We start from the raw sequence: 16565 nt of genomic DNA on the forward strand, positions 1-16565 counted from the left end.
CCCTTATCCCATTGTCTGGGCTTCAGGGGGCACAATCTATTCACAGAAATCTTCCCCAGCAACAGAGACAAGAAAAGTCAGGAAGTTTTGCAAGGGCAAGCAGTTCAGGTTGGGGGTAGGGCTATTTTTTCTGCTACGTGCTTAAAAACAAGTTGGGGGGGTAGTTTTGAAAGCATGCTTTTGCAAGGTCAGAAGGGCAACAATACAAGAACTATTAACAAGAACTATTGACCCTTTGAGGAGGCTTCACTTCTGAGAGATCATCTCTCACAAAACAAACCTGTTACCAATCAGGTGACTTCAGTTTTGTTAAATGCACTTCCAAATTACTTTACACAGAGAATCAACATCTCATCATTAACAGTTAAAACTAAAACTTTAAGAAGAGCGTGCTTACCCAAGTTTTGAGGCTACCTTCATTACCTTGAGCAGGATATGCTGAACCTGGGTGATGCTTCCAGGCAAAAGTTGTCCCAGAGCTGCCCCTCCCCTGCTTCCTTTTCCCCAGGTGGGGGAGGGCGGAATCAAAAGTGAGGGGTAAAGGGTGAAACTTTCTTCTCTTATGAGAGGGGTTAACAGATACCCTCTTGACGCAAGGGAAGGGAGTGACCTGGTTGTACAGGTGTTTCAAAACTCCTTAATGATCAATCACAAAACCTCCAGAATATGCCAAGATATTTTTAGCTGTTCTAACTTTCCCTGTAACCTTCATGAAGGAGGATTCAGAGGTGCAGAGGGAAGGGAGTAAGTAAGCCTCAGGAAACCAAAAAGCAACTGCAGTTTCCCCCAATTCTCTAGCACCGAGGGAATTAACAGAATTGACCATACACTTCCAGATAAGGCATCCATCCTTGTCCTCTATGTTGAGGAAGGTGTACCCAGGTCCATGGCCTTGAACTGACCCAGTGGACTGAGAGCATGAGGCCGAGTGCAAGACAGCCTCATAACTGCCTGCCAGAAAAGCACCTCCAAGCCTTGGTGCTTGGAGAGCGACCCCAGCTGCAAAGCAAGAAAGGAGGGGAGAGAGGAAGCTTCCATACCTTCAGTCTTGGTTGGAGAAGAACTTGGAGTTAGGCAGTTTTCCCATATGGCCCACCAAAATGATGCGGTTCAGGGGTCCTGGGACCCCAATATCACAATACATGGGTCCTGCCCAAAAGAATTTGACCCAAGCCTTCTTTCAGCCAAAGATAAGGTTTATTAGAACATCCACCATGTTGGGCAGACTCTTAAGGAGTCTGAACATAAGTAAGCAGTGGCTAGATCATAAGAATCCCAGCAGTGGCTAGATTATAAGAATCTGAGCCCTAAGAAGACTTTAGCGACGTGAACTTTAGTCAGAACATGCTAGAATCTTAGCCCCTTCTAAAAGATGGAATCAAGGGCAGGATATAGACAACAATTCCAGGGCAGCTAGGTGGCGCAGTGAATAGAGCTCTGGCTTTGGAGTCAGGAGGACCTGAATTCAAATGCAGCCTCAGATACTTAACACTAGCAGTGTGACCCTGGTCAAGTCACTTAATCCTGACTGCCTAAGCAAAAAACAAATAAATAAATAATGAGAAATTTTAAAAAATAAAAAACAATTCCAAAAGCACAGCATTATCCTATAACAATACTGGTGGGAGCACCAGAGCTCAGAATGAGCTTTTTAAAAGAGAACTAAAGAAGGCATAGGATTAATATTTGGGATATAGACTGATGATGATAAAGGCAGGAAAAGAAAAACTATTCATCTTTTATGGTATCTCTGTATTCTGTGCTGACAAGAATGATCTTGAGACTAGAAAGGCACTTACTATATGACAAGCACAGTGCTAAATGCTGAAGATACAAAAGAAGACAAAAAGAAAACCCTCTGTCCTCAAGGAGCTCACATTCTAATGGAAGGACAGAATATAGAATAAACAACCATGTATATACCACATATATACAGTATAAATGGGAGGTAATCTTTGAGGGGAAGAACATCAGTGGGGGGGAGAGGGAGACCATGAAAGACTTCCTACAGAAAATAAGATACAAGCTGAGACTTTTTTAAAAAAATTAACTTATAGAAATACAGGAAATGGGGTACAGAAGTCTATCCTGCCCTACAGGAAAATAGAAGGGGAAGGGGATAAGAGAAGGGGAGAGAGATAGAAGAGAGGACAGACTAGGGGAAGGGATGTTCAGAATGCATGCCATCTTAGGGTGGGGGGAGGGGGGAGATGGGGTGAAAATTTGGAATTCAAAAACTTGTGGGAGTGAATGTTGAAAACTAAAAATAAATAAATTTATATTAAAAAGAATTAAAAGTACATGCAGATAAAAAAAATTAACTTATATTTTTTTGTTGCATTTTGAATTCTGAGTTGTCTCTCTTCCTGCTTCACAACCCCACATTAGAGAAGGCCAGCATTTGACATAAATATATGTGTGGAACCATACAATACATAATTCCATACACTGGCTCTTTCTCCGGAGATGGATAGTATTTTCCTTCATAAGTCTTTTGCAGTCAATTGGAATGTTCATATTTCTCAGAATAGCTTAGTTATTCCCAGTTACAACAATATTGCTGTTATTGTACAACAGTATTGTGTTCTTTGAGCAACATTCTCTTGGTCCTTCTCATTTCACTCTGCATTGAACTGAGTCTTAAAGGAAGCCAAGGAGTAGAAGCAAGGAGGGGAAATATTCAAGGGACAGGAGAGCAATCAGTGATAAGGCATAGAGCCAGGATGTGTTGTATGCAGGGCAACAGGTAGAGCTCATCTAGAGTTTAGCAAAGCATTTGGCAGCCCCTCATGCTACTCTTGTGAACATGGTAGAGAGATGTAGGCTAGACAAATAGTAAAATTAGGTGGTTTTTGGCTGTGTTTTAGGAAGGACATCATTAAGTTGGAATATACAGAGTGCTACCAAAGTAGGGAGAGACCTTGAGATTGTGCCAGATGAGCAGCGTTTAACCTGATGAAGAGAATTTAGGATTGACATGATAGCTACTGTCTTCAAGGATTTGAATAACTCTTATTTGTGGGTAAGGAGCATTAACTGGTTCTGTTTGTTCCTTGAGGACTGAACTAGAACTAACAGGTGGACGTTTCAGTAAGGCAGATAACAGGTTCATTATAAGGAAACATTTTTAGATGTTTAGAGCTATCCTAAAATGGCCTGGGTGACTGGTAGGGCCCTCAAGCAGAGACTGGGTGGTGTCTTTGGAGATCTTATACAAGGGGTTACTATTTAAAAAAGAATTGGATTTTGTGATTTTAAATATTCCCATTCACTAAGTCATTATCCAGTATTCACTAGAAGCCCTCTACTGATGGAGACCCCCCTCTTGAGACAGTGAATTCTTTCCTGAACAACTCTAATTGCTAGGAAATTTTTCTTTTTATGGAATTCACTTTCTATTGCTTCTCCATGTTGCTCCAAGTTCTGCCCTCTCAGGCTGAGCAAAATGAGCCTGATTCTTTTTGTTTTGTTTTGTTTTGGTTTGTTTTTAGGCAATTGGGGTTAAGTGACTTGCCCAGGATCACACAGCTAGTAAGTGTCAAGTGTTTGGTCTGAGGTCACATTTGAACTCAGGTCCTCTTGACTTCAGGGCCGATGCTCTATCCACTGTGCCACCTAGCTGCCCCAAAATGAGTCTGATTCTATTCTGCATGAGAACTCTTCAAATATCTGAAGACTTGATTCATGGAACCCTTTGACGGGGGCATGGTAGGGCAGTGGGAGGAAAAGAAGAGTTGGGTTAAAATAGCTATGGAAGAGTTCTGACCTTGAACTCTCTGTCTCTGACATTCTGTTGCTCCTACTGGGGGAGTCTGGAAGGATCTCTGGAGGTATGAAGTGGGAATTTCCTATCATATTAAGATAGCTTTGAGGATGTTGTGTTCCTGAAAAACATGACTTTAGGAAAACTTGGAGCCTGTTATCAAGCTCCAGGCACTTCTAGGTGCTATAAACCTGTGAGAAGGTGTTGAAAATTGTAGGATCCCCTTTCAAACCAAAGTTTACAAAACAGGTGGCTTTGGATCACTGTACATTAAAGCAGAGGTGTCAGATGTGCATATGATCCACAACACCCCCAAGTGCCTCCTGAACCAAATTAAAATGTAACTGGGAAATGTTTAATCAAATAAATTAAAATAAAATGGCGATAAAATGTTAAATTTTATAACTGTCAATATGCCACCTGCTGGGCTCCTTATGTACGGTTTAGTGGGCCTTTTCTATTTCATTTTGACACCACTGCATTAGATGATCTCAATTCTGTGATTTTATAAAATATTAGAGCCTGTCTCAAAAGCTGGCTTTTGCAAAATGACCAACAAATAAAAATTGTTTGAGGTAAAGACTGTTGTGGAAAGAACACCTACTTTATTATGATTTAGAATAAAAGTTAGTAAAAGGCTTTTTTGTTGTTGAGTTGTTTAAATCATGTTTGATTCTTCATGACCCCATTTGGAGTTTTCTTGGTAAAGATACTAGAGTGGTTTGCCATTTCCATCTCCAGCTTATTTTACAAATGAGGAACTGAGGCAAACAGGATTAAGTGACTTGCCCAGGGTAATACAACTAGTAAGTGTTTGAGGCTGAATGTGAACTCAGGTTCTCCTGACTCTAGGACCAGCACTCTCCACTGCACCGCCTACCTTTACCTTTATGTTCTTAGAAGCCAAGGCAAGGGAAAGCATCTGTTGGTATATGAAGAAGGGTGCTTCTATGGGGCAAGTGGCTACTGGCTGAGCCCTCTTCCATGGGGACTTATAATTCAGTAATTCAGTTGACTGTATTAAGCACCTACTATGAGCCAGGCACTGTGCTATATACTAATATATAAAAAATACAGGGAGCCCTCTAGGTAGCTTAGTGGATACAGTGCTGGTCCTGGAGTTAGGAAGACCTGAGTTCAAATCCTGCCTCAGATATTTACTAGCTGTGTGATTCTGGCAAGTCACTTAATCCTGTTTGCCTCCATTTCCTTATCTGTAAAATGAGCTGGAGAAGGAAATGTCAAACCACTCTAGTATCTTTGCCAAGAAAACCTCATGGACAGTATCGGTGTGCTATGGTCCAAGGAATCATGAAGAGTCAGACACGACTGAATTACTGAACAACAAGAAGAAGAAAATACACAGTCACATAAGGTTCACAATTAGTCACTGGACTTCGGCTACAGTTGGTCGTGTTTCTGAAAGGACAGCAACTTTCTAATCTTCTAGTCTTTTGTTGGCTTTGAAGGTCCAAGGCAGGCCAAACTCGGTTTCTTTTGTTGTTTTGGGTGGGGCTTTTTGTTTGTTTTTTCACCAGAACTGGGGTAATGGAAGGAAAGATAGGGATTAGATTTGATTAGTTGTTTACTCGGAAATACAGCCTGTTCTCAAATTGAGTTTCCCAAATTAGGTAAGGGAAAATACAGTGTTCTCTGTCTCCACAGTAGGATGCATGAAGAATTGAAGGGCAAGATAAGATTTTCTTCTAGCCTCCATCTCTACTACCACTAGTCAGAGCAAATGAACTCACTTCTTTACAGTGAAGATAGTCATTTGACCTGAACTCCTTCAGCTCCCTTCCTCCATTCCTCAAAGTTTCTCTGTCTAGCCTCTCCTCCTTTCATCTCAGAGGATGAAATAGTCCTCCTTTTCAGACCTAACCTGGGGCTTTGATGCCATCTACTGACTGCTTCTAGGACTTTGGTTCATTAATTGCCCTTTTTTGCAACTTCAATATCTTCCTCTTTACTTTCTCCTTTTATTTTGCCTTCAAACTTATTATATTAGAGATATTATATCCAGAAATAAAAAAAAAACAAAAAAATCTCCCTTCTACTTTGCTATTCCCTTAACCCACTATCCCACCTTGCTTTTCCTTTTAATTGTCCGACACTTTTTGTCCTCAAGAGGTTGTGATGTACTTTTTGCCTCTACTTCCTCATTACCAGGATTTGGACTGAAAATATTGTCTCAGTCTTATCACTGATTTCCACCAAATCCAGTTGCCTTTTTTCCTCTTCTTTCTTTCTTCCTTCCTTTTCTTATTTCTTCCTTCCCTCCTTCCTTTCTTTCTTAGCAATTGGGCTTAAGTGACTTGGCCAGAGTCACACAGATTTGAACTCGGGTCCTCCTGACTCCAAGGCCGGTGCTATAACCACTGTGTCACCTAGTTGCCCCCAAATCCAGTTAACTTATCTAGGTCCTTGTCCTCCTTGAAGCTTGCCATTGATCATAAATTCACTCTTTATAATACTGTCTTCCTTTAGCTTTTGTGACACACTCACATGATTCTCCTTTGGCCCATCCTTTATTGCTTTTGCTGGCTCTTGTTTATTCTTCACTTTCTAAATGTAGGTATCTTGAGAAATTCTGTCTAGCCTTTTCTTCCTATTGTCTTCCATGGTAACCTGATTATGTCCTCCATGTTCAACTTTGGCCTTTTGTCGGATGGTTCTCAAGTGCATATCTGTTGTTTGTATTCCCTAGAACTTAAGGCTCATTTCTCTTGTTGGGATAGATACAATGGATGGAACTCTGGGCCTGGAGGGAGGAAAACCCAAGTTCAAATCCAAACTCAGACATTTACTGACTATGTGACCTAGCAAGTCACCTAAATTCTATCTGCCTCAATTCTCTCAACTGTAAAACAGAGTTAATATCAGCACCTGCCTTTGACTCTGGTCTCTCACAGCACTAATCTATCCAGACCAGTAGCAAAGAAACATTCCTAATGAACCGCTCTGATAATATTACTACCCTGCTTACAAACCTTCAATGGTTGCCTGTTTCCTACCAAAGAAAGCCATATTCAAGTTAGCAGCATTGAATACATTACTTCCCTTCATGTGTGTTCTGTTGCTGCCAAACTGGACTGTTTATGGTTCTAAATTTTTCCTTCTTTTTCCCATGTCTACATTTGCTTACACCGTCCCCTATGAATCAAACCATTCTCATTTCCCTGTCTGCTTGTTGAAACCCTAGCTTATATGTCAACTCCTCCATGAAGTTTTCCATGATATCTCTCCAAGTGGAAGTAATTCCCCCAGGTCTCTGAGATCTTTACAATTCTTACTATGTAATTTATATTAGTTATTTATGTGCCTGTCTTGTCTTTCCAACTAGCTAGTGTGCTGCTTAATGGCAGGGCTGTGCTTTATTCACCTTTGTTATCCCTTACTTCTTAGCAAAATATCTTATCCATTGGCATTGAATGAATAACTTTTTTTACCTAATTTTCTGGCTGTCCACATCTAACTCTTACTCTTTTCTTCTTTAAAATGTGATCCTACGGGGGCAGCTAGGTGGCGCAGTGGATAGAGCACCGGCCCTGGATTCAGGAGTTCCAATCCGACCTCAGACACATAACACTTACTAGCTGTGTGACCCTGGGCAAGTCACTTAACCCCATTGCCTAGCTTAAATTAAAAAAATAAAACAAAATAAAATAAAAAGAAAACAAAATGTGATCCTATGAATCTTTCTAACTTACATTTTGGAATATTTAGCAATAGTAAAGCTTTGTACCAAAATGATGAGTCCAAATTAATCTACTTACTCTTTATAAATAGGAAACAGACCAGAATAATGCAGAAGTTATTCTTCTTTATTTGTATCAATACTTGCCAGGATCTAGGATTTTACTGGTGTGAATATTCTTTTATTACTACGGGGTAGAGTGCCGTACTCTCTTATCCTGAGTAATTCTTATCCTTATTTCCTTGTAAATCCTCTACAAAAGATCTACATAAGATACTGAAAACGTTCTCTCTGGGTCTTTTACTATCTTGTACCATTTAAGCTCACTGCTAATTCAGAACTTTCTTCCCTGGCAATATGTATCCTTGATTTCAGCCATCGTTTATTTCACTCCTATTGTGTGCTAGGTACTGTGTTACATGATAAAAAAATAAAAACTGAAGAATATGTCCCTAATGTCAAGGAGCTCAGCCTAGCACAGAGGCTATAACAATGACTCAAAAATATGATACAAGATAAAATGTGATATATTTAAGTGAAGGACAGACAGCTGGAGAGAATGTTCTGAGAAACTGAAGAGGGAAAATCACTTTTAGAAAGGGAAGCAGATTAGTGAAGTCTTCACAGAGTAAGTGGTACCTTAGTTGGACCATAAAAGGAAGAAAGGAATCTATGGGAGAAGAGTATATTCTAGACTCTGTGAATTATAAGAACAATGTTAAATGATAAAAGGGAAGGGAATGTCAGGAATATGGGGTTAGGGGAATAGGAATGAATAATATTCCAGTTTGTCCAGACTATGAAATATAGGAAATTGGGAGAAGCATAAAATAAGTTTGGACAGGGAAGCTGGGGATAGGTCATGGAAGGTCTCAAGAGACAGGGGTTTATACTTCTTGACTGGTAATCAGTAGTCATCAAAAGTTTTTAACAAGCGATGACCATAATCATAACATGATTAGGAAGATGACTTGGGAAGCACTGTGGAACAAAAATGACTGTGAAGGCAAGAAGGACCAGTTAAGAGACTAGAATAGTAGTCTAGGCAAGAGGAGATGAGAGACTGAATGTAAATGGTAGGAATAACAGTAGAAAAGAAGAGCTGTGTCTATTTTTGAGAGAGAGACCAGAAGAGGGAGGGAAGGCTATGAGGCTAAGGGATTCATGACAAGATGCGGAAATTGAATTGGATGTACAGAGTGAGGGAAAAGCATCTATGTTCTAAGGTTATAAGCCTGGGAAACTGGGATAAATGTAGGTGCTGTTAAAAGGAGTTTTAGGGGCAGAACATATTGGGTGGGGGTGAGCAAAGCAAAAAATGAGTTCAATTTTAGATATGTTTGGCTTGAGGGGCCAAGATATTCAGGTAGACATATTCAACAGATATTTGGAAATATGTGACTGGAACTCCAGAGAAAGATTGAAGATGTAGAGATTTGGAAGTCATTTATGTTGAATCCATGAGATCACCAAGGCACAAAATGTAAATACTGAAGAAAAAATGGGTCTATAATTGAACCTTATGAAACACTCTTGTTAAATAGAGATGGAAAGATGAAAAGCCAATAAGAAACAAAGGAAAAGTAATAAGCAATTAAAAAAAAACCATAAGAGTGTGGTGTCACAATAGCCAGAGGAGGAGAGGGTATTTAAAAAAAAAAAAAGGTGAGATTGAATTCCTCTGCCATATGGTGTAGGAAGAAGTCATGGAGAATGAGGACGGGGAAAGGTCAATAGATTTAGAGATAAGGTTATTAGTAACCTTCCAGAGAAGTCTTTCAATAGATTGGTGGAAATCAGTGCTAAATGTCAAGGGCTTAAGGAGTGGGTGGTGAGTGGCATTGAGAAGGGGAGGAGAGGACAATGGTTTCAGAAGGAGGTAGTGGGATGAAGGGCTCATATCCTTTATTCTGTTTCTTGCATATGAGTCACTGGTAACATGCTGCAGCCTGCTTATGACCATCATCATTATCTTTCCTCAGCCCTTTTGGTTGTCATTTTAGTTTTTTTGAGATGTTGATGTTCCATGACTGATAGACATTCATGTAGCATCACAGGAAATCGTAGCTTCACATAAAAAAGTTATGGCATAGTGGATAGAGTCAGGAAGACTGCCTGTTCCATGGAAAATTCACTGTGTCCCTAGGCAAATCACACTGTCTGAACCTCAATTTTCTCATCTGTAAAATAGGATGATAATAGCACCAACATCACATGGTTGTTAGGATCAAGTGGGACAGTGTATGTAAACCAGTTTGCAAACTTTAAAGTACTACGTAAATCTGAGCTATAATTATTATTTTTATTAGGCAAAATTATATAAAACTTCCACTCATTTTTAGAAGGACATATACTTTGAGCTAGGATTCTAGAAACCCAGAACTGAGGAGGACACAAAGTCTGGTCTAGTCTAGTGCTAATGTAAAGCTGTTTTTATAATTGCTACAGTTGAAAGGAATGGGGACTGGAACAATGATTTCATAGGTATAGGGAACTTTTAATGGGGAAATTCCTTCTATCAGTGCAGGTTGGCACCATCTAGACAACTTGTACACTAAAAGAATTATCTAGAGAACCAAGACATTGCATGACTTCTCTAGGGTCACATCAGCAATATGTATCAGATGTGGCTCTTGAACTCAGTCCTTCCTTCCAAGGACAGCTTTGTCAGGATGCTAACACTGCCTCAGTGAATTAAAACAGAGGAGTCAAATCCTAGAATTTACCTCACTGGTCCTATGTTCTATCCAATTTAGTTAACCAGGTGGTTTTATACTTCAAGTATGTTATGGTGGATTTGTTTTTCAGTTTGTGATCCCATTTAGGGTTTTCTTGGCAAAGATACTGTAGTGGTTTGCCATTTCCTTCTCCAGCTCATTTTATAGATATGGAAACTGTGGCAAAAAGGGGTAGGTGACTTTTCAGAGTCATACAGCTAGGAAGTGTCTGAGGCCAGATTTAAAAGGTTAGTCTTCCTAACTCCCAGCCCTGTGCCACCCAGCTGTCCTATTGCACCACCTAACTGCCCTACTTCAAAGTATTCTTACCTGTGCCATGCAGCACCCATTCCATTCATACTTTTTCCTCCTGTGACATCCTTGTCCCCCTCCTCAAATAATCCTCCAGAGAACAATTGTGTATCATTACAACATATGTAGGTGAGGCAGTTAGTTGGAAAACTAGAATTAATTCATCTACTTTTACATAGAAATGCACCATGAGTAATTAAAAGTCAGTTTAAGTAGGAACCTAAAATGAATTAAATTATGATAATTTATACAGATTCCTTGGGTCTGGTCTCCTACAGTAAATTAGATTCCTAGGTTACTTCTCCAAGGCTTTTTCCAAATCATACTTTTGGCCTCTTTTATAAATTAGGATCAAATGCATTAATTGGTTCCATCTATATGTGTTGGTCAAAAATAGAGTTTAGGTTTCTCTTGCTAACATCTGCATAATGATTTAAGGCTTCCAAAGCACTTTATATGTGTTATCTTTACAACAACCATTTTATATGAAAAACCTGAGGCTTGAGAGGTTATAAAAGACTTACCCAGCATTACATAGCTTTTAAGTGTCCAAGGCAGGATTCAAGTTCAGGTCTTCCTGACTCCAAGTCTAGCATTTATCCACCATATATATCACTTCAATACTTCTCTAAGGATGTATAAAGCCTTGAGAGTCCATAAAACATCTGCTAAAAAATTTAATGTTTCTAATACAAGACTAATAGAGGGAAAATATTTTTTCCAGTATGAGCCCTGTGAAACCCCATATAAGTAAAGAAATGTCAGGGGCAGCTAGGTGGCACAGTGCATAGAGTACCAGCCCTGAAGTCAGGAGGACCTGAGTTCAAATCCAGCCTCAGACCAAACACTTGACACTTACTAGTTATGTGACCCTGGGCAAGTCACTTAACCCCAACTGCCTTTAAAAAAAAAAGTCTTACCATTGCTTTCCAAAATGTTGAGTAAAAATCATTTTCCTGGCAACTCATTCTTTGGGCCCAGGATTACAGATGAAACTGGACATCTGAAAAACATTTTCAACCTTCTGAAATTTCTTGTATTGTTGGAAAGGGTGCGCGTGTGTGTGTGTGTGTGTGTGTGTGTGTGTGTGTGTGTGTGTGTGAGTGTGACAGAGAGAGAGACTGGTATTGACAGCACTTCCTGATGATTTTAGATCACAGTACTTGATATGCTGATGGTGAATTAGTACGTTCTAGTCCTTTTGGTTCTAATGCACACTGGAGACTGGCAACATAGGACTCTTCATAACTGCTGAATGACACTGGCTAACTTGTTGAGCAGGCTAACCTGCTCCAAAGGCCAACACTGCCCTCTTAGACAACAGTCAATAAACATATTTAAGTACCTACTGAGTGCTAGGCACTCTGCTAATTGCTGGGGATACAAATAAGAAAAAGACAGCCCCTGCCCTCAAGGAGCTTACACTCTAACGAGGGAAGATCTTATACAAAAGGAAGCTGAAAGGGGGGTGGAGGGGATAACAGAGGATACCTGGCATGGGGACTTGATAATGATGTTTAGGGAGTTGAAACCAAGCAGAGCACTTGAGAGAAAATGATGTTAGCTGTAAAATTCTCAGCCGTCTACAAAAGGCTGACTTTAATAGAATTCTTTTAAGAATGTTATAAAGTATATGACTAATGTGGAAATATGTTCAATATGTTTATACATGTATAGCCTATATCAGATTGTATGCTGTCTTAGGGAGGGGAGAAAGGGAGAAAATTTAGAACTCAAAATCTTATAAAAGTGAATGTTAAAAACTAAAGATTTTTTTTTAAAAAGGGATGTTGTAAAGTATAGGACATAAAGAAACAGCTTCAAATACAAGCATTCTTCTAGATTGTGGAATCTGTGACTGTTATGGAAAATAAAAAAGTGAATCATAAAAATGAGTTATGCTTCCATTAGAATAAAACAAAACCTCACATTTTTCATAAATATAATTACTGAGTAAGTTATAGATTCCTCCTAAGGCACAGGTCTGACATATTCCTTCTGTATTCAAAGTCTTCAGTGACTATTGCCTCTATCATAAAATACAAAGTTTTCAGCCTAATATTTCAGATTCCCCCAATTTGGCTCCAACTTGTCTTGATAAGTACCTTCAGATTATTTCCCTTTGTACCCTCTATGTCTGAGTTACATGGGACAGCTTGCTGTTCCCTGAAATCCACCTTCCCTCTTTCCTTTCTTTGCTTTTTCACAGGATCCCCTCCATGTCTGGAATATACTCTACTCTCTTCTCTCTCAGAATCCTTAGCATCTTTTAAGGCTCACCACAGGTAACGCCTCCTATGCAAATCCTCTTCTGCTTCTCCTAACCCATCCAGTTGTCAGTCTTCTTTAGCTCTTCAAATTACCTTATATTCACTGATCCTTTTATACATTTATACATATATTCCTCATATGAGCAGAAAATGGTTTTTGCTTTTTTCTTTTTATCCTTGGTGCCTGACGTTCTGGCAGGGGGAAAAAAAAAGGCAGTTCAAATATACTATAGGAAGGTCCCAGATGTGAGTTTTAAAGGCTATGAGTCCATTGGTTTTATATTGTATAAATGAAGAAAAAGAACCAGTGAATCACTAAGGCAGAAAAGTATTAGCTGAAGTTCATATGTATTGTATTGGATGGTTATAAGCTTTGTGTAACAGTCCAGGCAATCAAGGCAAAATTCTGTTCTTCATCTGTTAAAGAAACTGTGCAGGAGAAAATCATTCCAACTTTGGAAATTTAAAACAATGTGTAGCTGTTTTATTGGGAGAATGAAGAGAAAAATATTCTACTTTTTCCTCTATAATTAACATACAATTTACTCTGTCATTAGAACCATTGAACTGTTCAAGAAGCAAATTATTCTTTATCATGGGATCACTTTTTGTTTATTTCAACATTAAAACAAAACATGAAATGCATTGTTCTGAAATTTTGTGTCTTGGGTATTTGACCCTAATTTTTAAAAAAAGGAAAAAATGTTGTTCATAGGGTTGGGCAAGCAACCTGAAAAAAACAAAATCCTTCTTTTAAATAGGTACAGGAACAAAAAAATTATATCTTTTGGTTGGTTCTGATCAAGCCTCAACGTAGGCAGTTTATTTATGTAATGTTCTCTAATTGGTCAAATTTTGAGTCTCATTGAAACATGTCTTTATGGAGCTCTCAATTTTTTTCTTGGTAATTTTCTTGGGAATTCTTTCATCATCTCTAATAAGCTTTCCTAACAGGTTTCTCATAAATATCAGCTATCAAGACTACCTTTAGAAAGCTCTATGTACCTTCCCATTTTAATCCACACTTGAGTGGGTAAAAACTAACTCATAGCTCTCAGATAAGTATTAAGATCTAGGTTAGTTTATTAGATTAGAAGTGAGCTCCAGTGTTAGTCCTTTGCAACTCTAGTTCAAATGAATTTGGGGTAGTTACTTTTTGACAGTCTTTGTTAATAGTATTTCTTGGTTCCATGTTGTGCCCTCTGTTACATTTAGTGTTCAAAAAGTTCTCCAAGGAGGTACCCTCAGGACAATAATTAGGAAATAGACCTCAAACAGAACTGCATTTTAAATCAAGCACTTATTAAGTGCCTACCACTTTCAGATGACATGGATGTAAAGTGAAACAAAACAATGTCTCTTCAAGGAATCTCTATTCTACTGGGAAACAATCATATGCTTTTATAAGTAAATACAATCTCTACACTAGGTTATTTGAGGGAGGAAGAAGGAGGTTAACAGCGGTGATTAACAAAAAGTTTCTGAAAGAAGTGGCGCTTGAGCTGAACTTTGAAAAGATGGCTTCTAGGGAATGGAGGCAAGGAAGGAATTGTATTCCCGGCATAGGAAACAGTGTCAGTACTGATAAGAGATGCACCAGCAAGCAGACCACTTTGGCTAGGATGTTTGAGTTGAAGGGGAATAATGAAATAACCCTGGAAAAGGTAGGAGAGAGGCTGATGATAAGGGGTGTTAAATCCCAAACTGAGAAATTTATATTTTACCCTATATCCAGTAGGGAGCCACAGTAGGCTCTTGAGCAACAGAGTAGCATGGTCAGACATGGGCTTTAGGAATATCCCTGGCAGCTGAGGGGAGGATGGAATGGACACGGAGAGACATTTAGAGCCATTAGGAGACTGGCAACTAAGGATAGATAGAGGTGATATTTTTTTCCCATGTGCTTCTGTCATTACTTTGTAGACTCAGTTCCTCCAGTATTTCCCTATGCAACTCTTCACAAGCAGAAAGCTTCAGTGGACTCCCTCTTGTGCCTTCCTTTTTGTGTAGTGAAATACTAGTGACTTAGCAATGCTTGGGCATTTTAATGTGTTTTCTTTATTCAAAACAATTTTGATCCCAGTCTTAAATAAGTTGATTTGAATTTAGCATTTTGTCAGTTTTCAAAATACAAGCTTGAGAATAATGAGAAGGATAAAATATATGTTGCCCAACAAGGCCAATGTGTTTATTTTTGCTTAATTGCTTTCTTATAAGGATGAGTTCTTTCCAAGGTATGGGTGGGAACTATTAGGAAGTGCCAATGGTTTTTCTTTTTTTTTTTGGCTAGGCAATGGGGTTAAGTGACTTGTCCAGGGTCACACAGCTAGTTAAGTGTCAAGTGTCCCGAGGCTGAATTTGAACCCACATCCTCCTGACTTCAAGGCCACTGTTGTAAGCACTGAGCCACCTAGTGGTTCCCAATGATTTTTTAAAAGGAACTATTAATTTTTTAAAAAGACACAGAAAAAAAATGTGATTAGGGTAAAATTCCTAGAACAAATTTACCAGAATTACTAGGATGGAATGTTTATAATGATGCTGGTCATATATGTGCAGGCAGCAGACTTAAGAAAACATGTAAGAATGGCATCCCTATTTTCAGAGTAATTAATTTGAGAGTATTGAAAGTAGCCTCAAACATAGCTTAAGCTGTTCATCCTTATTTTTCATTGTGAGTAGTTGCCTTATCTCCCTTCAGAGACATTAGAAAAAACAGATTTATAACTATGATTTGTCTGCTGGACAAAAACGTCTACCAAATGGAACGAGATTCAGAGTTAATCTAACTTAAGCAGCCGAATCATTTTCTTCATGCTTATTCATTCATTTGGATAATGTGAAATGTAAACAGTTGTCCTCTAGATCTCACTTAACCTCCCCTTATCTCAGAGTAGAAAATCTCACCCATAGCAAAGAAATGAAAATAACAATTCTTTGCTTCCCAGTACCTGTTAAATTAATTTAACCAAGACGAACCATTTTGATAGATTATTGACCTACCCATGAGTAAATGATGATGTAGACAGTATCACTTACAATATCCCATGAAGAGCTGAAATTTGTTAAAAACTTGCCTGGTTAATTGGTTAATACACTTGCTCAGTGTATATTCTATAATTACTACTGGACTGAAGTTGCTGTTTGCACCTGAAGTTGTCAGTTTCGCCCTGCCACCCCTCACCAGTCAGTCCCATATTTTTAAAGTCATACTTAACTAAAAAGGTTCATAGATCATGTAGCTCATTCATTTCCTCTGTGTATTTTTATAAGTGGACTGTCTATTGACTATCAGACTGCCTTAGGATAAATGCCTATTTATGATCACTTAATATATCACTTCACGCAAGGCAGTTTGGTGACCCAGTGGAGGGAACACTGGGCTTACAGGTAGAAGGATCTGAGTTTAAACGTGGCCTGACACTGGCTAGTTATATGACCTTGGACAAGTTACTTAACATATGTATGCCTCAGTCTTCTCAACTGCAAAATGAAGATAATAATAGCACCTATCTCTCAGGCTAGTTGTGACTATCTAATGGGATAATTTGTAAAGCACTTACTGTAGTGCCTGGCGCATAGGAGGCACTATATAAATGTTAGCTATCATTATCATTATTATTATTACATTTTATATCTTAAACACCTGTTTTTAATAAGTCTAATAATTATTCTAAAATTGATTTTTTTGATTTTTTTTTTTTTGGCTAGGTAACGGGCTTAAGTGACTTGCCAAGGGTCACCCAGCTCGTAAGTGTCAAGTGTCTGGTCTGAGGCTGTATTTGAACTCAGATCTCCCTCAGTGC

General features: G+C 38.8%; 1 protein-coding gene and 1 long non-coding RNA gene across 5 annotated transcripts in view; one reads left to right on the forward strand and one right to left on the reverse strand.

Annotated features, from left to right (window-relative positions):
- ESRP1 (epithelial splicing regulatory protein 1) overlaps positions 1–16565 on the forward strand; it is a 105174-nt gene that overhangs the window by 85921 nt on the left and 2688 nt on the right. The window lies entirely within an intron of this gene.
- Positions 1–16565, reverse strand: part of LOC110195742 (uncharacterized) — a 64929-nt gene that overhangs the window by 25493 nt on the left and 22871 nt on the right. Inside the window, exon 2 of one of the 2 annotated variants that reach the window (XR_013486286.1) lies at positions 11410–11492. The exons of the other annotated variant lie outside the window; for it this stretch is intronic. This is a non-coding gene — a long non-coding RNA (uncharacterized LOC110195742). The remainder of the gene's footprint in view (positions 1–11409; positions 11493–16565) is intronic. 2 annotated transcript variants of the gene reach the window in all.

This window comes from Phascolarctos cinereus, unplaced genomic scaffold, assembly GCF_003287225.1.
Source record: "Phascolarctos cinereus isolate Bilbo 61053 unplaced genomic scaffold, phaCin_HiC Scaffold_4;HRSCAF=312, whole genome shotgun sequence".
In the NCBI taxonomy this organism is placed as follows: Eukaryota; Metazoa; Chordata; class Mammalia; order Diprotodontia; family Phascolarctidae; genus Phascolarctos; species Phascolarctos cinereus.